The sequence below is a fragment of the Sturnira hondurensis genome, unplaced genomic scaffold (genome assembly GCF_014824575.4).
Source record: "Sturnira hondurensis isolate 20B ecotype Veracruz unplaced genomic scaffold, ASM1482457v3 Scaffold0022908, whole genome shotgun sequence".
Classification (NCBI taxonomy): Eukaryota; Metazoa; Chordata; class Mammalia; order Chiroptera; family Phyllostomidae; genus Sturnira; species Sturnira hondurensis.
In genome coordinates this window covers 5,573,827-5,597,300 of record NW_028095539.1, presented here as the reverse complement: position 1 = coordinate 5,597,300, position 23,474 = coordinate 5,573,827, and the positions used below count along the sequence as shown (strand labels likewise).

Here is a 23,474-nt window from a genome sequence, read left to right as displayed (position 1 = left end):
GAGGAAACAGTTGAAAATGGGGAAGGCTGGAGGCGAGGGACGCCCCACCGGGATCCTTCGCCTGGGGGAGCGGTGGATGAACCAGCGGCGTGGTGCCGGAAAGCCTGCGTCCCGCACCAGGTCCAACAGGGAATGCCGGCAACGCACAGGCCACCCCGGGAGCGCAGGCTGTGGGGGGTGGGATGCAGCTTGCGTCCCTGCCTTCCTCTGGATTCCTGGGGAGGTCACTGGGCGAGGGACGGGCAGCGCAGGGTCGGCAGGAGGAGTGGAGGAAATTTCAATTATGGCACCGAACCGTCCTCCAGACGAGACATTTCCCATGGTGAACTGGAAAGTGCCTCTTTTCGGAATTCCATTTGGAAAGGGTGTGGAGTGGGCAAGCGTGGGGTGGTGGTTGCTCTCTGAGCTGAGGCCACGAAGGCTCACCTCGAAATAAGACAAGAGTAGTATAGAAACAGAGCGCATCCTCCCTTAATTTTTTTGTTTTAATCGTTCTTACATAACCATTTCTTAGACTCGGGAGTACTGTTATTAACCAAAATCCTGAAGGCAATGGCCCCTTTAAATTAAGATAAGCCATTTAATAAACGTCCTCTGTCTAAAGGAACCCAAGATTTTTGGCTAATGTTTACAAATATTCCTCTTTAAAATAAAATAACAGATGGTTTAAAATATTTGCTCGCACCTAATTAGGCAGAATCTACCGTTTTAAATCCTCTTCTGTCCCTGCTCCACTCCCTTTGGCTCTCTTCAGCTTAGCTGAGGGAGGGGGAACAAATCAGAAGTAATTTTTATTAAGAGAATGGAAAATTTGGCACAATTCCCCCCCACACACACACTTGTTTAAATAAGAAAAAGGGATTCGGGGGCGGGGGGGGCGGGCGGGGAACTACAGTATATTTCTGAGCTAAATGGGCTGTGGTTAAAGGAACCGAACACCGAGGGTATTCCGCCCCCTGCGTCGTTGGTGAATGCCGCAGAAGGTGCTCCAGGCAGGGGAGTGGCCAGGAGAAGCGAAATGATAGACCAGGCCCAACTGCCTGCGTTATTCTGTCCACTTGCGGCGGGTGCAGTGGAGGGGTGGGAAGGGGCTGTGGAACATAAATTGGAATATATGTGAATGATGCGAAATCTTGGATTTGCTTCAGAAGAATCTGGGGTGGTAGCGGGCGGGCACGGCGATGGAAGGAAGGCATCCTGCCCTGATCGGTGTGGCTCAGTTGGCTGGGCGGCCCTCCCCGGAAGCGCAACGACACCTGTTGGATCCCCGGTCAGGCTGCAGGCACAGGCTGCAGGTTTGGTTCAGGTTTGGTCCCGTAGGGGGCGCACGAGAGACAATCAGTGGATGTTTCTCCCCCTCTCTCGCTCCCTCCCTTCCTCTCTCCCTAAAAAACGACCAAATAAATTATTAAGAAAGAGAAGCAGTCAGGAGTGACTGGGCCGTTGTCGAAGCCGGGTGATGAGGACAGGAGGGCGCGTGGCGCTGTGCTTCCGACTGCTTTTGTGCTTGAGTTCTTCTACAGTAAAACGAACTGGAAAAGACTTTTAAGGAGGAAGGTTTGTGGAGTGCTTGACATTGCTCTCTGCTTGGTGAGTTCACGAGGAGGAGTGAGTCGGTTAGCAGTTGTGTACGTGCAAGTATGTTTCAGGGCAGAGTTGTTTTCCTAAGGACGTTCGTTCAAGTATTGGCTTTTGCCTGGAGCGGCTTCGAGTTTCATGGAGGGAAAGGAATAACACGTTTATTTGCACTGTCAGCGAAGTGCAAAATCTGAGTTTTAAGATGAAATGCGAAGAAGTATGAAGGCAACAAAATATCTGTTTTCCGTTGCCTTATTTTATGAGTATTTGAAATTTAAAGAAAAAAGGACTCATGAAGGGTTCTGAAAAACAAACTCCAGTTCTGCGGCACGCGGCATGCGGGGCGGGGCAGCCCAGCCCAGAGCCTCGATGGACGGTTCTGCACGGACCTCGGCTTCTGGATCTGCACATGCGTGGTGAGATAAAGACCAGCGCTCGAGCACCGCTGGGCCGAGTCACGCCTCTAAATGGGAGGAGATGGAGCTGTGGTTTGGGTACCCTGAGTGATTTGTACCAGGTGGTTGCAGCTTCCAGAGACCTTCCCACATAGCTTCCGGTGTCCGCACATTTTAGGACTTTTCTCCAAGTCCATATAGACTTAAGAAAAAAATCTTGTATCTCCCCAGGTGAACGTAGCATGACTGCCTGTCTGTTACATCCTGTGGAGAACCTCAGTCTTAGGTCTGCTTTTGGCCCCGAAAGCTGACTCTGAAGTGACGTATAGACGCTTAAAAACTCCAAGTTTCTAGTGTGCACTTTACATGAAAGGCTTGCTCTCTAGCCACATCCTGCCTTGTACAGGGAGTAAAAGCTCCCTCACCCTCTCTTTTAACACTTGTATAGGAGTAAACTTTCATATTCTAGGAAATTTTTAGAAATGTCAGGAAGTTATCATACAACTATAAAAATGGACTCAAAACCCATAATTTGTAATGACTTTATTGGCTTAGTTTGTATTTAAGGATTTTTATATATTTATTTTTTTGAGAGGGGGAAGGGAGGGAGAAAGGGAAACATCAATGTGTGGTTGCCTCTCGAACGCCCCCTACTGGAGACCTGGCCCACAACCCAGGCATGTGCCATGACGGGTAATGGAACCAGCGAGCCTCTGGTTCGCAGGCCGGCACTCAATCCACTAAGCCACACCAGCCAGGGCATATTGGCTTAGTTTGTATTTAAATTGCAGCTTTCTATTTTGTATCAGGTCAAAGTATAAATGGCTGTTTCAAAGGGACTGGGTTACAATAAAATTGTTTCTGTAGAACTGTTCATAACTTTGCCATTTAATGAAAGTGTTAGAATTTTTATTGAGCAGCTACTACATGCCAGACACCCATCTGAATCTAAGTGACAGTATATACATTGAAGCATACTGACTTATTTTGGTAAAGATGTACAAAGTAGGTGTTAACTCCAGCCTACAACATCAGAGTCGAAATAGAGATTTACATTTGTTTGTAAGAAGAACCAAATGATTTTACTCAGGGCTTTGTTTTAAAAGTAAAGATAACAGCCCTGGCTGGTGTAGCTCAGTGGATTGAGTGCGGGCCTGCGAACCACACGATCGTAGTTTGATTCCCAGTCAGGGCACATGCCTGGGATGCAGGCCAGTTCCCAGGAGGGGACTCATGAGAGGCAACCATGCATTGATATTTCTCTCCTTCTCTCCTTCCCTTCCCCTCTAAAGATAAATAAATAAATCTTAAAAAAAATAAAAGTAAAGATAACAGAGTAAATTAGGTCACACTGAGTTACTAAAGTTGTGACTGGTCATTGAGAAATGGCAAAGCAAGAGTTTCTTACATTTGACGTTTTTTTCTTTCATTCTTACCTACTTATTGGAAAGAAGTGACAAGTTATGGAAGTATCAGTTCAACTTTTTATTAGCTTGATCATTACCGTGAAGTGAGAATAAACCCATTCGAAATCTTAGCTTTCCTCATAACTATTCTAATCTTTACAGGTAGCAAATTACTGGGTGACAGAAGCTGCTTTTGTTTCCAAGTGTCCTCGCTGCCATTTTTCTTTCGTTCTCTCGGCGCTAATAAGAAACAGAGGAGCCCAAAATACTAAAAGCAAGAAAATAAACAGAGAGCCTTGGCCAGGATGGCTCAGTTGGTTGGGCGCTGCCCTGCAGGCCGAAAGGTCGCTGGTTTGATTCCCTGTCAGGGCACATGCCGGGTTGCTGGTTTAGTCCCCAGTAGGGGGCGTGTGAGAGGCAACTCAAACGCATTGGTAGTTCTCTCCCTCTCTTTCTCCCTCCCTTTCCCTCTTTGGGATTAATGAAAAGAATAAAAAAAAAAGTTCTTATTCAGAACAGAGAGACCTGAATAAGACAGGTTGGTTAATTTAGGAAAAAACCAGCTGTGTCGACTGTACGGAGGTTGTTTTTAAACCCGTGCTTTTTAGGACAACACCGGGCATGCGCTGTGCACTCGGCACCGTGCTGACTGTGGTGGCCGGCTATGGAACGCGCCCCCGAGAGCAGCAGCGGTGGAAGAGTTACCTCCCACTGGCCTGGAAACAATGCCTGACTCATGTAGTAGGAGTCTGATAAATATTTATTGAACAAATGAATGGATCCTTCTTCCTCCTTTTGTTTTCACATTTGCTTTTTTAAAGTAATGGGAGGATAATTTTAACACCTTTCTGAACTTTGGTGGTTGTGAGCACTATTCACAATTCTTTTTTAAAATTTCATTTCATTTTTTTTTTCATTTGCTATAGTTCTAGACCCCTCTCTCTTTGATAGACTTGATTTTTCAGAGTGGTTTCAGTTTCACGGCAGATTGGGTGGAAGGTACAGAGGTTTTCCCGTGGATGCCTTGCCCGTGAACATTCGAGCCTGGGCCCCTTTTCCACCTCTAGCATAGGGCTGGGAGCTTTCGTTTCCTTTCTGTTGTTCAGGCTGCTTATGCCTGATAGGTATGTGTGTGTTTATAGCGGAACACTTGCTAGTGTGGGAGAACTTTAAACTGACTCTTCTTTCTTCTTGAAGTAATGGACTATAAACAGTTCCAGGTTTTGGAGAATTATCTTATTTCCCCCTCTTGCTGCAGAATACTAAAGGGAGAGCGGTTCACAGTTGTCTGCCGCGCGCTTTATGTTTAAAGAAAAAGATGTGTTTGGGGACCAACATAGCAAGAACAGCTGGGGGGGGTGGTGCATCACATCCGGGACTGTGGTGCATGGAGAGGAACCGCCTCCGACGGTGGGGTAAATCGAGCGTAGATCAAACCAAGTTCAACTTGGTCATCCCTCTCCCTCCGTGGAAAGGAGCTCTGCGCAGTCTTTTCCTGTTAGTGAATATTAAACATAACCTGGGAGGTCTGGAGATTTTGTGGTTGATATTTACGCATCAGCCTGCTGCCTTCACCCTGTGCATTCGATCTAATCCTGAACTTCTATCTAAATCACCTTTCTGGTAGGTCAAGCTGCATTTTAGGCGCCATGGGGCGGTTTTGTGAGTGTCCTGCTCTCTGGGTGACACATTTTAAGTCCTGCTTCACATTTGTGTGACAGGGACAGTGCTTCTTTGAAGGGCCTGTCAGGTAGCACCCCCTCCCTAGCTAAAGCTGATACTGTGTTTCCTGCAAGTATTACTCATGCATGTTTCATCAACACCACCCACACTTTAAACGAAGGCTTTATTTTGACACTGAAAAATTGCAAGCTACCGAGAATACTTGAATGCCCTGGGAAATTAATCTAATTAGACTCTAGGATGTGGGTGTGAAGTCTTCTGGAATTAGTGTCTGTAACGACATATTTGTCTCCTGTTTGGGTAATGTGGACTTACACTAGCTCGAACCGAATGGTGTGTCTGTTTTAAAGCCGTTAAAAGTCATAAAGGGCCAAGTATGTATATTAGAGAGTTGACCGTGAGTATGCAAGTTTTTAATATTGATTGATCATAGTCTTCCTATTGGAACCAACTTTTAGCTTGTAAACCTTACCTGGTTTGTAAATTCTGTAGTTCTGTGTTGAATTTATGTGATGCTTAACAGCCTCAGTTGTTTAATGCTGCAGATAGATTCAAACCACCACCAACAACAACAAAAAAGAGATGAAACTTTCCATTTGTTATAGCAAAAGTTAGAATACCTGTTAACATTTAAGTTATGATATGGCATTAGCTATATTGTTTTTTTTTAATTTAGACCATACCATTCTAGTAATTAGAATGAGGTTTTTTTAAAAATAATAATTAATTCTTGGACTACTGTCTGGGATTTCAGCATATACATTTTAGCAACTGCAGTTTCCTCTCTGACTGTACTTCTCCACTCTCTTTATGGGTTATAAAAATAAGAATAGCTTATAATTACATAAACTCTATGGTTCTTTCGATATTTTCACACGCACCATTCCTTATTGCCATAAACACTGTTGAATAACTGTCATCGATGTTGCTAATTGTCTAGAGCTGATCGTGTCCCCAGTGCTGTGCAAAGTTTTTCCACCCATTGTCTTATTTCCTCTCCACAAGAATCCAGTGAGGTAGGTGCCTTTCAGTGGCAGCCTAAGAGAGGAACATTCTAAGATGGATTTAGGAGCGCTGAGTTTTATTGGGAAGCAACACCTGTGAAGAGAAAAGGGAGCGAGTGGGATTAGGCAGAGGGAGCCGCCGGCCACCATGCCACCCGACAACGGCTCTACCAGGCCAAATGGGAGACCCAGGGCAAAGATCACCCATTCAAGGAGTCTCACACTGGACAGCAACGGGCCAGGCCGTTGTACCGCTGCCTTGCTCATTCATGGGCCAAGGACAGCGTCACCTTGGCTGCCATCTTGCTCAGTCGTTGGTTGGGAGCTGCTATGAGAAGACCATGACCTGGGCTCAAAAGCCCACATAGATTCCAAGGGAGGCTGTCTGCTAACCACACTCCTCGCATCTGAGCAGTGAGTCCTTTCTGGAAGGAGGGTTGAATGGCATGTTCCTACGCTCTCCACACGATTCCCTTTCACAAGAGTGAATTAAAGCTCAGAAGGTAAAATAACTTGCCCAAGTTCACAGTGTAGGAAGGAGAGATTAAATCCCAGGTCTTTGGGGCTTGAGAGTCACCTCCCCATCTTCTTCCAGTTAATGCCTTCAAAAACTATTATTGTTTCAACTCTCTACTTGTAGAAAATTTCCCAGTGTACTTAAAGAAAAGAATATCATGAGCCCCTCTGCTCTCCTCACCCAGCTTTTAGATCATTGATGTGGCCCTGCTGGCTTCATCCGAGTGCCCCGTGGGCTTCCCCTCGGGCTTCCCCGCTGCAGACTGTGACGCTGCTGTGCCGCCCCGCTCCCCTGAGGAACCGTGCGGAGAACCCAGATTCTCCCCTGTTCTTTTTTTAAACGTTTTATTTATTTTTAGAGAGAAGGTAAAGGAGGGAGAAGGGAGGGAGAGAAACATCCCTGTGTTTGAGTTGCCTCTCACCTGCCCCCACCAAAGACCTGGCCCACAATCAAGGCATGTGCCCTGCCTGGGAATCGAACCAGCAGCCTGTATGGTTTGCAGGCCAGCACTCAGTCCACTTAGCTATACCAGCCATGGTTCCCCCATTCTTTAAAATATGAATGCATAAGAGAGCACCCTGTTAAGCACCTGAGGCATCTTTTTTCAGGACTGTATATTAATTAATTATTTTTTTTAGATTTTTTTTTTTGTTTATTTTTAGAGGGAGGAGAAGGATGGAGGAAAGAGAGGGAGAGAGAAATATCAATTGCTTGCTATTGGCACACCCCCCCAGAACCCACAACCCAGGTGTGTGTCTCCGTGTGTGTCTCAGATTAAGAATACCAAAAGCCAGTGACCTTTCATCTTCCAGGACATGCCCCACGCCCAACCAACTGAGCCACACTGGTCAGGGCTTTATTTAGGGAATGTAAACGCATCGTTTCCTAACCTAACAAGGACACTGTGAGTTTAATCACCTTACAGGTGAGTCTCAGAGGTGAAGATACTAACCAGACTCAACCAAAACAATGGGAGCTAGGGCTGGAATTTATTTATTTATTTATTTATTTTGATTTTAAGTGTTTTTTAAATTTTTCTTTATTTTATTTTATTTTTTGGATATATTTAATTCTTGTTCAAGTACAGTTTTCTGTCTTATATTCCCAACCCTGCCCACCCCCCCAGTGCTCCCCACCTCCCTCCCATTCCCCACCCCCCACCTTAGTTATTGTCCATGTTTCCTTTATACTTGTTCCTGTGAATCCTTCCCCTTTTCCCCTGTGATTCTCTCCCCTCTCCCCTCTGGTCCCTGTCAGCCTGTTTTGTATTTCAGTGTCTTTGGTCATATTTTGCTTGCTTGGTTGTTTTGTTGTTTAGGTTCCTGTTAAAGGTGAGATCATATGGTACGGCTGGAATTCAAATACAGTTTTTTTCTTTCTGACACCAAACAAAAGTAGTTTAAAAATGGCTGGCATCTTCTGTGTGAGTGGCTTGCAATCCCCCTTTCCCCCATCACTCACACACCCCGTCACTGCTGTCGGTTTTGCTTTCTCAAATGTTCCAGGTTCCTCACACCGAGAGTCATTGAGAATGAATGACTCAGCACCAAGTGCAGCAGACACAGCAGGAGCCGGTGTGAGTGACGCTTCCTTACATCCCAGCGGGTGTTTCAGGCCGAGTCTAGTGAGCCCCCATTCTTTTAAATCCAAAGTTTCTTTCTTCTCTTCTAAGTTGGAGAAATGAACGTGTACAGGTGTTAAATAGTAAGAGTAGTATCAAGTTTCTGATTTCGTGTCTCCCCAAAGTGTGTCTGGGTGAAACATTTCTTTAACTCAGCTGAGAAAGAGCAAAGAAGATCTTGGCCGCTTTGGAGGTGCTCCGGCCGTCCCGCACGGGGCTTTGCAAGGTTTGGGTCTTGAGGAACACAGAACTAAACCTGTTCCCTCCTGTCTTTGGCAAAAGAAAACCTGGCACCTTTACAAGAAGCTATTCCCTGTGTGCTTCCATTTACATAACCAAAACCGGGAGCGGTTCCTGGGTGCACTGCAACACCCAGCAGGTTCTCGGGAGAGATGGCGTGGGTGCTCCCACGTGAGGGAGACGGCTGGGCAGGGCCTTGGCCTGGCTGCCACGCTTGCCTCCTGTGCCGTTCAGTGGTGTCCTTAAGCGGTGTCGGGCGAGTCCTGGCGTCTGTGCGCCTCACTTTGCCAATCTGTAAACCCTGTGCTAATGCTTGCCTCCTCTTCACCATAAAGATGAACGCTTGTTTGTGAAGTGCTTTGAGGTTGTTGGATGAGGCGATGGGTAATACAAATTAGTGGAGTCACGGGGAGGATTAAAGGGAAAAAACCCTGTTCCTTGGGAACAGACTGCAGCACCTCCCATCTCAAGCAGGACTCGTGAAAAATTACCCGCTCCCTATCCTGACATCAAGTTTTCACAGTAACGTCTTTGTCCTCGGATTTAAAGTTCTGTTTACTTGTTAATAATAAAGCAAAACAGCCTAATAGTAGGAAAATGCCTGGAAATCATTGCCCTGGATTTTAGGAGGGCACGCACGTTTATCTCTTTCTAAAAAAATATGTGTATATATGTATGTATATATATATATATATATATATATATATATATATAATGCACTGAAAAACACTAACCCTACTAATTTTTATTTATTAAATTTTTTTCTTTAATTGATTCTAGAGAAAGGGGAAAGGAGGGAAAAAGGGAGAGAAATATCAATGAGAGAGAGAAACATTGATCAGTTACTTCCTGTATGCCCCCTCACTGGGAACTGAACCCGCAACCCAGGCATGTGCCCTAACTGGGAATTGAACCGGTGACCATTCAATGTGGGGGATGAGTCCCAACCAAGCAACACCAGCCAGGGCAACTATACTAACTCTCAGTAGTATACTTGAGTTTACACGAAATATAATTTTAATGTTGCCCTTGAGGGGGAAATAGTTCTCTTTGGCTATTATTATCACTTTTTAGAAAAGTTCTACTGAAGTTACATGACTTCCTCCAAAAAGGGATATTTGCTGCTTGAGACATCTAATGAATTATTCTATGTACCTACTGAGTGTGAGAGTCATTTCTTCTTAGGAAAGAAAGCTAAGAAGTTTAAATTATTTACATTAGGACAGATATATATATAATTTATTTTTATATATGGAAATGCTTGACAGTGTTTGTTTGGACAAAGACATTTTGATTTCATGAGTGTGTATGTGAATTTAAAATATATTGTTTAGCATGACATTGAATTTTTAAATTTAAATTTTACTTATTCTTTTTTTCTTTTTTTTAAAGATTTTATTTATTTATCTTTAGAGAGGAAGGGAAGGAGAGAGGGAGAGAAATATCAATGTATGGTTGCCTCTCGTGCATCCCCTGCTGGAAACTGACCCACAACCCAGGCATGTGCCCTGACTGGGAATCAAACTGCGATCCTTTGGTTCACAGGCGCGCGCTCAATCAATCCACTGAGCTACACCAGCCAGGGCTAAATTTTACTTACTCTTAAAAAAATAGTTTAGGAGGGGATGCGAAGTACAGCACAGGGAATGCAGTCAGTAATATTGTAACAACTATATATGGTGCCAGGTGGGTACTAGAGTCATCGGGGGATCACCTCGTAAGTTGTTTAAACACCTAAGCACTATGCCGTACACTTGAAACTAATATAACATTGAATGTCAACTGTAATTGGGAGAAAAAAGTAGAGACTCTTTTTAAATGAAAAAAGTAGGTCATCTATTTGCATTGTTTAATTTTCAAGATACCAAGGTATGCGTGAAAAGTAACGAAATGAAATGGTAAAAGTTGTATCACAGGACGAGTATAGTTGAGACCTCTACGTTTTGTCCACAGCATCTATTTCTGGAACAGCTCCTAGGTGCCAAGAACACATTCTGGTCTTCGAGTAGCTTCCCGTCTAGCAGGGGCGCATCGGGGTGGACGAGAAGTTACGGTGTAACAGGGCTAAGGGCGGTAACTGCTTGGACACAGGTGCCCGGTGGGGCCTGCGGGGCAGCTGTTGGCCATCCTGAAGCGGTAGTAAGTTGTTCCGGGGAGGGAGTTGGTACGGTTGGGGTGGGACCTGGACAGCCTTCCGGGAAGAGGAGGTAAAAGCCGAGTGCGAAGGCTCCGAAGTATAGAAGACTCAGAACACCAAGGGAGGAGCCTGCCAAGACTGACTGGCTGAAAACCACGTGCGGACTCTGGCTGCACCTGGAGGGCATGAGGTTACCCTTGAGCTGCTGAAAGCAGGTAGCTGCGGGCCAGGTTGCCAGTCTTCTGACTGCAGTGGGGGGGCTGGGAAGGAGCAGGCTGAGCCTGGCTGGTTGGACTGTGTGAGTTGAAAGAGAGAGCACCCCCCCATATGGTTTTATATGGTGGGATTAGCTAGGGGGTCCTGGGTACCTGAAGCCCTAGCAGTGTGCATCTGGAGGGGTGAGCCAGGGGCTGGGAGGGCGAGGCCAATCCACCGTTTTGGCTTGTGGGTTCACTAGTATGGATTAGCTTTGGGTCCTTTTTAGTCACCAAATAGGCAGAAAACCAAAACCTGCAGTCTCTTCTTTTTTGCTCTCTCTTTCTGTTCCTGTGTCTGGAGGTGACCCACATTAACCAAATTCCCAGGACTGATGACCAAGCCAGAGGTACATCCGTTAGGAGACTAGCTGGTCCTATTTGCTGAGCTGCACATTTTCTCCCTGGAGGCTAATCTACGTGGAGAGCTAAATTCGATGCAACATTTCTTGGAGTACACTCAATCAAAACGGATTTGAATTCATTGTAAATGCTTGTGACACCAAACTGTGGAAGTCTAAGGTGACTATGGCTTCCAGAGGGATAGACCTATGTCAAGAATAGAGTAGGGTCTATTTTACAGATGCTGTGTGGGTCGCTCTTTTTCTTTCGACGTGCTCTCCTTTAGACAGACGGCAGAGTCGTTAGTTCTGTTCAGACCTTTTCAACTCCACCTTTCTCCGGCTTTGCATCCCTGAGATCTTGTCCGGTGCCCGGATTGGATGGTAGGCGTTCCATCGTCTCACCTACCAGCCTTTCCCAGGCCGGCCAGCCTGAGAATCTGAATTTGCAAAAACTCTCCAAGGTCATCCTGATGTGGCTCCGGTAGCACTGTGTCACTTTGATTCCTTCTCCTGCCTTCCCAGTTTTTGCTGATTTTTGTTCTTTATGACAAATGGAAAACCCAGCAGTATTGTAGAGTTGCCTTCCCACCCTGACAGCCACTTAGAAACAACATCACTATTCTAAGGTATTCTTTATTCCTTGGGGAATAAACTGTGTTGTTGTCATTTACTCAGGGGCCCTGGTAAGTCATTGCTAACTCATTCAACAAATGTTACTGAGCACCCACCCACTACATGCCAGGCTTGTTTGAGGCAAATGCAACGTGGCAGTGACCCAAACTGTAAAAACCACCACCAAGTTGCCTTCTGTGTGATCTGGGTCGAACATATCTGATCCCAATAAATGCTATGGAGAAAAACAAGGGTGTAAGAGACGGAAGCCTTGTGGTTGGTGAGGAGAAGAGGGGTGTCGTGCTGGACATTTTGCAAGATGCCTGGTAGATATGCGGGTACCTCGTCTCTGGTGCAGCGATCTTCCACCAGTGCGCCGTGAGAATGTGTGAAACAGGCGACCCCTGACTATTTTAGTCAGGGGTGCTGACCTCTTTCCCCTTAGACGGTCAAATAAAAGACGGAAAACACCTAACACAACAGTAGCCGTCTGGTGTGAATGCCCCGTCTTGAGCCGTAGGTCATGGAGTAGAGTTACAGCTTCCTGGTCACGTAACAAGGTTGCTTCTGATTGGTTCAACGTTGGTACCAGAAATCCTTATATGGGCGTCTGATCTTGTAAAAAGTCACTTTGGAGTAAAAAGTAAGTGTAGGCAGTTACTACTACTACTATTATTATTTTTTATTTTGGTAAATCAATCAAGATTATACCTTTTTTGTCAGATCGACAAAAAATGCATTTTTCGGTGTGTTGTGGAATTGTAGGGATTATGTGCCGTGAGGTGGGAAAGGTTGGGAAGCGCTGAGCTAGTAGACAGTTCAGTGCGCGCACTTGGCGCTCTGGGAGCAGGTCCAGGCTGTTCGGGTTTGGGGGCGCCCCACAACTCCTGGGAGTCGGGAGAGCCAGCAGTAGAAGGGTAAGACTGTAAGCTCCTGGCACAGCAGTGCCCCTCCAAGGCCGCCTCTGTGCCTTTGGAACTCCGTCACTTAGCAGTGACACTGTCGTGGTGCCCTGCCCTTTTGGACAGTGGCTGTGCGCTCTGTTTGCTGAACTGTTTATCTCACTGAGAATCATTCTGTGAAACTTGTGTCAGATTGGGAGGGGTGCAGACGACTGAGTAGGTTGGTTTCGTAAATTGTCCTAACAGCGCAATGAACAGATCTGGAAGCTTTGATATGCTTAGAAGTAAAACTAATGTACCAGTTCACAAATGGGCCACTGGTGGGCACTTGGTTTTGGGTAGTAATCAGAAATCAGTGTCATGCCTGCATTATTTTAACAGGTTTTTGCAGATGGGCTAGCAGTTTCCACTCTGTTTCTTTGAAAGCTGCCTGCGTACTTGTCTTTGTTCTGACATCGGAAGGTGAATAGAGAACATTTAGAATTATTCGATTCACACACACCTCGTCGACTGAGATTTCTGTTGTACCTGATAGTAATTTTTCTCAGAGACAGCTTAAAATTGGTAACAGTAGATCACCAAATAAACCAGACTGGGGGGAAATCTACTCCACGCGTGTGACAGATTCTGTTCTGGGAAAATGGCCTCAACAATTTCTCCCATTTCACACACTCCTTTTATTGAGGGGTGGAAGAGGGCTGTGTCTGCCCCCCCAACCCCGCCGCCGCCCCATGAACCTCGGCAGGTCTTTGTCCTGCCCTGCCCAGTAGAATAGGGTAAGAGGGACAGCATGTGACTTGAGGCAGGCGCAGAGAGGTGCCGTACACTTTTGCCTTGCTCTTTTGGGGTGCTGACTCCGAGAACCCAGCACCGTATTGTCAGGAAGCTCCGTGGAGGGAGACCACGGGGAGAAATCGACCGGAAAGGTTTCTGCTGACAGCCTGAGCGGGGTCTTGGCGTGTGGTCCTAATCAGCTGCCAGCCATATGAATGAGAGGCTTCCAGACAATTCTAGCTCCCAGCAGTCGAGACCCCACGGCCTGCAAGCCTTTCCAGTCGGGGTCCCAGCCAGGGAGGAGCAGAGGCAAGTTGTCCCTGTCAAATTGCTGACCCGTAATAAAATGATTCTTGCCCAGTAATGTTTGGGCAAGGTTTGGGGCAAAGTTTGGGGGTGACAGGTTAAACAGTAGAAATGGGGACAATATAGCCTGGGATGTCACAGAGGGAGTAACACTGCCCTTGTTCATTTATTAAAGAACAGGCCTACCACCACGCGTCCTCGCGTTCTCATTGAAAAGTAAGCTACGATCACTTTCTCTCTGAGGAAATCTCTGAAAATATGAAATTGGAAGTTGAGGAACATTCCAGAAGTTTTTATACATATTTTCTCTGAGAACAATGGAATGGGAAACTGAGACGCTCAGACATAACGACTTACTGTTGGAGGAAAGAGACTCCTCCAACCAAGCTCGCGCCAGGCTTCCTGACACAGGGTTGTACACCTTGAAATGGTGGTCCCGTGTCATTCTTTATAAAAATCTCAAGAGTTTTTGCATTATTGTAATAACCAGCAACCCACAGAAGAGAACATTTTATTGCAATTTCCTTTCGGAAGAAATGGTCTTGCCAGTTGTTTTCCCCTCAAATTCATTTCCTGTTCTTTGAAACGTAAGCCATGCTGCTCCACTCCAGGAGTGTTGTTTGAGAAATACCAAACACAAGGCAAAATTTTCTGTAGGTTTAAGAATTTTCTGTGAAATGCAATCCGTATTCTGGAGGCAGTGAATCGGCCGGAGTAGAGCAGAAACATGTGAGTCCGGTCGTCTCTCTGCTGCTGGGCGGCTCGGTGTCCTCGCTCCCTGAGGGAAGCTCTCGGATCAGGGGGGTCTCGGTGGCTGCTTGTGTTCCAGTTCTTTCACTCTGGGCCTTGGCGGGTGTGGTCGGGTTGGTTGGAGTGTCATCCCGTGCACCCAAAAGTTGCGGGTTCGATTCGATACCCGGTCAGGGCAGGTATATCTAGGTTGCAAGTTCGGTTCTCAGTCGGGCACATTCGGGGGGGTAACTAACTGATCGATGTTTCTCTCTCACATCAGTGTTTCTCTCTCTGTCCCTTCCTGCCTTTCTAAAATCAATAAATGTATCCTCGGGGGAGGGTGCAAAAGTTCTATTATTCTTATAATATTTCTCCAATCTAGTCAGTATGTCATATTGCTCAAGAGTATGGGTCAGGAGCCAGGCTGCTCGGTGTGTAGCCAAATACTAACTAGCTGAGTAATTCTGGGCAGGTCTCCTAACCTTAGTTCCTTCACCTGTAAAATGGGGATAATGATAGTGCCCACATCGCAGGACCATCGACACTATTAAATGAGTCAATGAACACTCAGAGCAGTAGATGTCTGACCCCATGAGCTGTCTGAGCCCTGGCTGTCGTTATTTGTCTTCACATGTGGCTGGTTGGGGTGCCGGTTTGTCCCCGTCTTGAATTCTGTGTTGAAATGAAACCGAATGAGCACATACTTCCGTCGGGCCTTGGGTAGAATGATCATTGAATTGGGTGTGAACCGAGCTGCGTGACCTCAACGCCCTTCACCTCGAGTGTTCAAGGGCGATCCGAGTGCCAGGATCGGCCGGCACCGACGTGTTTGTCTCACGAGTACTGACAATAAATGGGGGGTACGTCAATGCCGAGTACTGTACAGCGGCTACTTCCAAGGCTGGGAACTCTATTTAGACATTTTATGTATAGCTCCCACACTGCAGCTCAAAGAAGTGCTAACAGCGTTACTAGTAGGTGTGTAAAAGGTTCAACAATTCAAAAAGTGGTATATAAGTAGAAGCAGGAGGTGCGTTCGTAAGCTGCCCAGCGCCCCAGGCGAGGATCGAAAGTCCTGGGTGTAGCTCTGTAGGCAAAAAATAAATAAATAAAAATAAAAATCTGGGCCTGTTTTGCTGGCCAGAATGTTGTGGCCGAGACACATTTCGCTGTTTATTGTCTCACTTTGGCAGGTAAATAATAGCCTTCCCAGGAACCCGTGAGGCCGTCGAGCGCTACCTGTCTAGATAAAAATACTCAGCTGCTTGACGGAAATGGAATGCAGGGTGGGGACTGGCCTCCTTCGCTTTCTGGGTTTCTTTGGATTGTGAAGTGCCAGTCATTGTCTGGGGAAGTGGGGTGACAACCGACTAAATGAGCCTTAGACCCTCCGAGGAAGTTGGCAGCCGTGGTCAGGAGCAACACTGTTTCCGATGACTCCAAGCAGATCTGCACGTTGTCATTCAGTTACAAAAAAAAGAAAAGAAAAAAGATCGAAAACGTCAACAGTCAGCTGCAGAAAAAGGCAAAGGAAAGTCCCCACCAAATGTTCAGTTAGGGGGTCACCGTGGGTGATGGTCTATAAAAAGATCTGTTTAAAGATAAGTCATATTTGTCAGTAATAATATGTAGCAGTCTTTGTAAGTAAAAATAAGTAACTCCAGATCACACGTGTGGAGTGTGGCAGGGCTGGCTGTTCAGCAGTTGCAAACGTAGGCCAAGCCGAAGGTTATACTTAACCTTAATCTCTCTGTGTGGCAGAGACCAGGGTTGCTCACAGGGAGAGCGAAGGACTAAACTGTTTTATACCCCGTCTGTTTACTTGATAGGCTTTGAATTGTGGGACAGTCCCAGGGATGGGGCAGCCTCGTCTGGGGTGAGAGAGAAAGAGTAAGACAGGCAGCGGACGCCTTGCTAACGTGCATGGAAGTGAGAAAGGTGACCCGCCCCTTGGATTCTGGGGGCAGCTCCAAGGGGTGCTGTGGGCAGGTCACGTGGGAGCCTGGGTTCCCTGACTGTGGGGTGGGTGGGGCTCAGACCTGAGCACAGACCCAGCAGGGACTCATTCATCATCAAGGTCTCTCTGTCGTCGTCCACCTGTCCCCCCGCACGGCCTGGGTGGCCTTCTCAGCCTTCCTGACACTGGCCTGCTTCTACCTCGGGGACCTGTGCAGCTTTGTCCTGCTGGAGCCTCCCGCCAGGCAGGCCCTTGCCCCAGGTGGCTGTGTGGCCCTTGCCCTCCTCCCGCCAGCCCTGCTGGTGCACACGGTTTTGTTGGCGGAATACCCGGCCTGCAGTCGCACACTTGAATGAGCTCCGGGTTCTGCCGGGACGGAAGGCTCTGTGGAGGAAAATCATGATGTCAGAGCATGGTGGATTTCTTATTGGTTCATGTATGTTTGAATAGGCTGCACGTGGGCAGTGTTTCTGCCGCAGCCCTTTGCCTCCCTGAGGGAAGCCACTGTGCAAGCCACTGTTACTTGTCTATTCCAGAGAGCGATCAAGCATTTAGAAATAAATGCACCCCCCAGACATTAGCCTAGTGTTCATACCTGTCGGTACCTTACTTTTATCACTTATAATATCATGGGTTTTGTTTTTCTTAGCTGCCTCGTTCTTCTTACTGTAACTATTCTTGGTTAATGGTTACATACAATTCTGTTCTATGGCCGTATTAAAATATCTTATGGTCATTTAGAGCATTTTCAATACATTTGCTTGTTAAAAATGGTACAGTCCTGGCCACTGTGGCTCAGTGGATTGAGCGCCAGCCTGCGAACCCAAAGGTCTCCTATTCGATTCCCAGTCAGGGCACATGCCTGGGTTGTGGGCCAGGTTCCCCAATCCATCGATCTCTCTCACATAGGTGTTTCTCTCCATCTCTTTCTCCCTTCCTTCCCTTCTCTCTAAAATGGAATAAATAAAATCTTAAAAAAAATAAAAATAGGCCCTGGCTGGTGTAGCTCAGTGGATTGAGTGTGGGCTTGCGAACCAAAGGATCACGGTCCGATTCCTAGTCAGGGCACATGCCTGGGTTGCAGGCCAGTTCCCAGCAGGGGACCCATGAGAGGCAACCACACATTGATGTTTCTCTCCTTCTCTCCTTCCCTTCCCCTTCTAAAGATAAATAAATAAAATCTTTTAAATAAATAAGTAAATAAAAATGGTAAAGATTAATAGTCTTACATGTGTTATTTTGCATACGTGTGAGGATATTTGAAGGATGAAGACCAAGAGCTTGGATAGGTATGGCCAAACCGACCCCCCGCCCCACCCCCGCCCCAAGCTGGCCTCACGCGCGCCCTCCCCAGCCCTGTGCTGGAGCATTCTGGTCCTGTGTCTTCCCCAGCAGCGCGAGGTCAAATGTCTCGATGTCTGTTTCTCGAGTGAGAAGTGGCATTTTGGTATAGTGCTAATTTTCATTTGCTCTTCCCAAGTGTAAGAACCATTTTCTTTTCTGCAAACTATTCATGTCCTCTATTCATTTTCTTGTTTATTTATTTATTTATTTAGAGAGGGGAAAGGCAGGAGAAGCAGACGGAGAGAGACTTAGATCCGCTGCCTCTCACACGCCCCTGGCTGAGGACCCGGCTCGGAACCCAGGCCCGTGCCCCGACTGGGAACTGAACTGGTGGCATTTCAGTTCGCAGGCCAGCACTCAGTCCACTGAGCCACACCAGGCAGGGCTATGGGCTTTATATTTTAAAGTACTCCTGTGGAAATTGCAAGTGTCCCATTTTTACTATATCCATTTTCCAGGTTAAATAGATTTAGTGTGTATAAAATTTTCCATGGGACATAAATTCCATGAGGGCCAGGTTTTTTATTTGTTTTGTTCAATATTGCATCACCAGCACCTAGGATAGCACCTTGCACATAGCAGTTATTCAGTAAATAAGCCGGCTGCCAAACTGGAAACCGTCTTGGCTTTTGCCCTTTGACTAGATACCCTCCAGGCTCTACACGTGATTTGTGTGACTTCTAGACATGATTTAAAAAGTGGGGAGAGGGGTCAGTTTTAAAGAAAGCGATAGCAAAAAGTAATGGTACAGAATGTGATAGTAAAGATTAAAATTATTTGCATTTATTGTCATGGAGGTGGGCAGTAGAAGGAGACTTTTTTCCCCCAAGGAAGGTGGACCAGTGGCCAATGAGCATGAGAGCAATGCTGAGCATCGTTAGTCATTGGGGAGGTGCAAATCGGCACCTCCATGAGCTACTCCACCACGCCCACTAGGGTGAGTGTGATAAAAAAGGTGGAAAATAACAGTGGCACCACCGTAGCTTGCTGGTGGAAATGTCAAATTTTTCCGCTGCTGCAGAAAACCATTTGGCACTTCCTCAGAAAATTAAACTTAGAGTTGCTGTATGATTTCAGCAGTTCCACTTAAGAGTATAAACCTAAAGACGTGGGAATAGGTGTTCAAAGGAACACGTGTTCAGGAGCATTCAGGGCAGCACCGATCACAACGGCCAAAATGTGGGACCAACCCCCAGGTCGGTGGAGGGCTACATGGATGGGCCAGATGTGGCTCATCCACACAGTGGAATATTACTCAGCCAGAAAGAGGGTGAACGCCCAAAACATTAAGCCCAGTGAAGAGAAACCAGACACAAACGGTCACATACTGTGTGATTTGCTTTGTGTAAAAGAGCCAGAGTGAGCAAATCTGTGGAAACCGAAAAACGATTGGCGTTGGCCAGGGCGTGGGGTGGGCACAGGAGGGGGGACCTGCAGGGTGGGCCCAGGTGTTTCCTGTAGGGGAATGAAAGTCTCGTGGAACTCGGTGAAAGCGGTGGTTGCATAACGTGAACACGCTCAGTGCCACTGAATTGTTCTTTTCAAGATGGTTAATTTTATGTTATATGAATTTCACCTCAGTTAAAACTAAAAAACCCCCCACAGACTTGTCCTGGGCATCTTCGTTTTCTCCAAGACGGCAAAGAGGCGACCCGGGAAGCCCCTCAGTCTCTGGAACTGTACAAGCCACTGTAAATGCCGTATAAAACAATCGATCTTCAACTCCTCAGAAGGGTTCCATAAACCTTCCCCGTGTAATTAAAGGGCGCTGTGTGGTGTTTGAAGTCTCCCTAATGCCTGTCTCAGAGGTGCTGTCACAGACGGGTCATGAGAGTGTTTTAGGTGCTGTTTAAACATACCCACAGCCTTGAACCACATTTGAAGAATTCATTGGGGATTGTTTTGTCTGCAAATTAATTTTCCACCAAGCAAGTTGATCCTCTACCTACTAAAACCAGTGGAGTTTTTAAAAAGATTTTATTTGTTTATTTTTAGAGAGAGGGGAAGGGAGGGAGAGAAACATCGATCAGTTGCTTCTCACATGGCCTCAACCTGGGACCTGGCCTGCAACCCAAGCATGTGCTCTGACTGGGAATTGAACCAGTGACCCTTCGGTCTGCAGGCTGGCGCTCTGTCCCCTGAGCCACACCAGCCAGGGCTAAAACCAGTGTTTAGTGGCTTTCAGTCAGGTTGGCTAATGATGGTTTTCTCCGAGCACGAGGGAGACTTGAGCCCAAGAAGAAGAGAATGGAGCTCACAGTGAGAGGTCAAGGTTGACTTCTTTTTTACACCTTTTACTGTAATTATAGCATGACTGAGAATGACTGTTTGGTGCTTTTTATAAAGCCACTATAGTTAGCTTGAGTAAAACACCATTCATTTCACCTGGGGCGTAACTCCCACAAGTGTGGCTGTGCAAGGCGCCGAGCTGGGTGCCGTGGGCACTGAGTAGGGAAGGACTTGACAGCTGTCCTTAAGTTTAATAGGTGTGAGATTCCTAGCAATTGCTATAATAATTTTTCATTACCTAAAAGCCCATCTGTTCTGAATGACCAGTTTTATGTTATCTTATATCAGAAGTGCTTTGAAAAAATAGCCAGCAATTTGACATTGTTTGGGAGAAGTCTTAAAAAAAAAAAAGAAAAACAACAACGCTGAGACTCTGTGTGTATCTGTTTCATAGATTTTACCTAGTTTCAGTAATACAGGATGTTAGAATGAAATACGACCGCACTGGCACCTCCGATCTACAGGGGCGAGCTGCATTTTTACGTTCTCCGTGCCCCCTGCCACTTGAGAAGGTGCAGCTCTTCCAGCTTCTGCACTGCTGCCGCCCCGAATCCGCCGCTGCCCCTGAATCCGCTGCTGCCGGTTCAGAGCAGAGGTCAGGGGCCAGGAGGCTTGGAGGGGCCCGCCTCTCCGCCGAGCCGGTGTGGCGTATTCGGTTCTCTATTCCTATCAGTAGTTCTCAGTGGTGTTACTAAATTCTGAGAACCTTTTGGTTTTATGTTGATGTGAGAGGTAAAGTGTTATAGAAACAGTAAAGTCATTAGTGAACGATTGGTCTCAAACAGACAATATTTAGTAAACAAAAATGGGGGGAAATGCCCAACACAAGAAAAATTTGAGCAATTCTAAAGTACTCTGAGTAAATGAGAAAGTTCATGTTTATATGTGTGTGTGTGTGTGTGTGTATATATATATATATATATATATATGGTTTTTTCCACTTTTTAATTTTTTGAGGAAACTTCACACTGTTTTTCACAGTGGCTGCACCAATTTACATTTCCACCGACGGTGCACCAGGTTCCCTTTTCTGAATGTCCTCACCAACACGTGTGTGATTTATTGATTGTAGCCATTCTGACAGGTGCAAGGTGATGTCTCCAGGTTCAGGTGTGTTGCTGATGTGAGCATATGCCACACTGTCTCCTAGGCAGAGTCATTGGTATCAGAGCCATTTGTCTATGTCGGGGTTTTGATGGCCAGTGCGGGGCGTTCCCTTGTAGTATTCTCACAGAGAAATGTCATTAAAACAGCGCAGTTGCCTAAAAGGCAAATCAGCAGGACAGCTTTAAAGGGGACTTAGAGCAGTGGTCACTTCCAAGTGTCCCATAGGCTTTTTTGTTTTGTTTTGAATGTCACGGAGTCCTGTGAAAGGAGCCCAGTGTTGATATAGATAAAATCAGCACTGCGCATTTGATCACTCGGAGAACTTGAAGTTCCTCTCTGGCCCGCCATCACTCCAACACCAAATAAACAACAAAATGAGCAGGGTGGTATTGTTTGTTTCTTCACAGTTAATTATTGCCAAACTTGAACATGTGGCAGATTTGGGCTCCAGATGGAGCGTTCATGATGGTCTGGGTTGGAGCTTTACTCATTGAGTTTTGCAAACATTAGAGCAAATTACAATTTTTTTAAAACTTTTGTGTCAAATTACAAAATTAATATTCCAAAATATTTTCTTAAGCCATTCCACAGATGTATCTTTCATCTAAAATCATGATTGAACCCACAAATCCTTTTGTAAAACCAGGGCACTCTAGTTGTCAGTTTCATTCCAAAATGTCAATTTGGCTGGCTTCTGTTAGCTTTTGTCTGGGGAATAATGTAACTATTGGATTGTCTTTTTTTCTTTTTGGTGTATTGTTTTACTATTTCTAGCTAATAGAAGATGACCCCTACTTGTTTGCAATAAGGTCCCCACTTCTGGTTTTCAGGGACAGAATTTCTAGAGTTTGTAGAAATTCTCCTGGTACAATTTAGCTACATTAGATTCCTTTTCTCTGAGCTTTGAGATACAACTGAGGTATATAACATTGTATCAATTTAAGGTATACAATGTGTGATTTGATACAGTTATATATGGAAACATTACCAGCAAGCCAATACCTCCGTGTGTCACATACTTACCACTTCCTTTTTGTGGTGAGAACGTTTAAGATCTCTGTTGGCAACTTGCAAGTGTATAACATAGTATTATTATTTATAATCACTATACTGTTTATTTGATCCCCAGAACTATTCATCTTCTAACTTGATGTTCGTGCCCTTTGACTAACATCTGCCCATGGCATCCCTACCCTCTTACCCCCGGGTCCCTGGTAACCAGCCTTCTGCTCTGTGTTTCTCTGAGTTTGGCATTTGTAGATTTTGCACAGAAGTGGTATTATACAGTACTCGTCTCTGTCTGACTTACCTCAGCGCAATGCCCTTAAGGTCCAACCACGTGGTCACAAGTGGCTGGATTTCCTTCTTTCGCGTGGCTGAATAATAGTCCATTGTGTGTGTGTGTGTGTGTGTATCACACCTTCTTTATGTATTCTAACTTTTTAGTAATGGTAACTGTAGATAAAAGTGGGCTCTTTTGACTGCACTTGAAATAATCCACGTATTACCCCTGGGCTAGATGGCAGGGCGAAAGACAAAATTTGGAGAGAGTAAAAATGGCAGTGAGCCGTAGCCGTTCTCTTCTCTTTCCTTTCTGAGATCATGTTTGATTAAGCCATGTATGAGATAATAAGATACCACTTTGATTTTCTCAACACTAGAAATATGTTCTTAAGCTTAAGACGTTTCTGCCCTGGCTTGTGTAGCTCAGTGGATTGAGCGCGGGCCTGCGAACCAGAGGATCGCGGTTCGATTCCCAGCCAGGGCACATGCCTGGGTTGCAGGCTAGTTCCCAGCAGGCCAACTCCCTGCAGGGGATACATGAAAGGCAACCATACATTGATATATCTCTCCCTCTCTCCTTCCTCTCTGAAGATAAATAAATAAAATCTTTTTTAAAAAAAAAGACGTTTCTCACTATCGCTGACTCTCTAGATATTTTTAAAATTGTGCATTTGCCAGGGTATTCATTCCTTCTGTTGTGTCCTGGGGAATACAGGGGCGAGCCCAGAGGGCCTGCCCTCATTAGGCTTCTAATCAAACTTAGATTAATGTGGATTTATACTCTGGTCAACGCCCCAGAAGAAAGGCACAAAGAACGGTCCGAGACCACATCCCGAGGAGCCAGCTGTGCCGGGGATTCTGAGCGGCTGCCCCAGAGAGGCGAATGTTGTCTTCCTGGTGTATGGTACCTTTACCCATACTCCCCGAAAAAAATCACACGCCGTGCCTACAATCAACCACACACTAAATTGTTTATAATTCTTTTTTT

General features: G+C 45.9%; 1 protein-coding gene across 13 annotated transcripts in view; it reads left to right on the top strand.

The window, feature by feature from the left end:
* Positions 1-23,474, top strand: part of FNBP1 (formin binding protein 1) — a 115,770-nt gene that overhangs the window by 951 nt on the left and 91,345 nt on the right. The window lies entirely within an intron of this gene.